A 1,456-nucleotide genomic window follows, 5' to 3' on the forward strand; every position below is an offset into this window, starting at 1 on the left:
GGAAACACAGCCAAGGGGGACCTGTTGGTCTCCTGTTCTTCAAGGGATCCCTAGTCTTGGATGGGTAGTTGCATCACTGATTTGGGTGATAAGATCAGGTCAATTCTTTCTGAGCCAGTGGAAAATTGGCATAGAGGCATATTAGATATAATTTAAATATAATGCAGCAGCGTAGTCGTTATTAATGGAATTTCCTGGTGTAAACATTGAGGTTGAAGAAACAGAAAATTTGGGACAAACAATGGGTATGTATTTTACTCATATTTGTACTCACAAGACATTTGTGAGCAGGACTGAAAGACTTTGTTATACAGAAGTTTAGGTGCTGATCCTGGCATCAAGACGGACAGGTATCAGTACCACACCTCTTGCTTATTATATGGGCAAATTCTTCATTCACCTCTCTGAGCTGCTGTTTCCTTCTCTGGAAAGTGGGAAATATAGTACAGATTGAGTATCTCTTACCTGAAATGCTTGGGACCAGAAATGTTTGATTTTTGGGGATACGGAAAATTCACATATTCATAGTGAGATGGTTTGGGGATGGGACCCAAGTCTAAACACAAACACTTTTATATAGTATTTTTAATAAATTTTTGCATGAAGTGAAGGTTTGTGGTGTGTAATTTTTACTCATGATGTTATATCAGCACCCAAAACATCTTTGGATTAGGGATGCTCAACCTGTAATGCTGCTTCTGAGAACTGATGTTAAATAAATGAACCTTGGATGTGTAATTACTTGGAAGTAGGATGGGCCAGTGGTGCTTGTTCTAAGCATCAGTTCAACCTGAGAAGAGCTGGGATGGTGTGTGTATAAACCTCAGCTTTTGAAGCAACATTGAGAATTGTTTCTCAGTCTGGGAATATTCTCCTTCTCTTCCGATGCTCAGCAGAGCTTGGCAAAGTTCAGACTCTCTCTGTCTTCCCCCCTCCCCAGTGGAAGATGCCACCTGTATCCTATGTCTGTATTTCCCGTCTCCTCCCTCTGGTTAATCCCAGACCCTAAGTCGTTCTTAGCTTTCTCCAACCTGTGCCCTTCACCTCCCAGTCCCTTTGACCCAGAGTTTCTTTATATCCTCTGGAGGCCTTTCCCCCCAAAGTCTTTCTAAGATGGTCAGGTTAAGTTTGCCTCCTTCATTTGGTGGGTGGTCAAAAGGTGCGACCTAGTAGAGGGAGAGCAAAGTGTCCTTCCCAACCAAGGGCTTGACTTCCCCAAATTTAAACCCACAGAGGGTGGGGGCCCAGCTGTCCTTCAGAAAAAGGCTTTGTGATGGGAAGCATGCCTGCATTTCCACGTGTGCATTTATTGTTATTGCTCAGTATAGTGTTGAAAAGGCAGACAAATCCCATTAGTTACAAAGAGCACAAGCCAGAGATACAGAGAAATAAAGAGTGTACAGTAAGAGCACAGTCTCTTCCCAGCCCCGATTGTCCCAGAGCCCCCCCCCCCCCC

The sequence above is a fragment of the Marmota marmota genome, unplaced genomic scaffold, assembly GCF_001458135.2.
Source record: "Marmota marmota marmota unplaced genomic scaffold, marMar, whole genome shotgun sequence".
Classification (NCBI taxonomy): domain Eukaryota; kingdom Metazoa; phylum Chordata; class Mammalia; order Rodentia; family Sciuridae; genus Marmota; species Marmota marmota.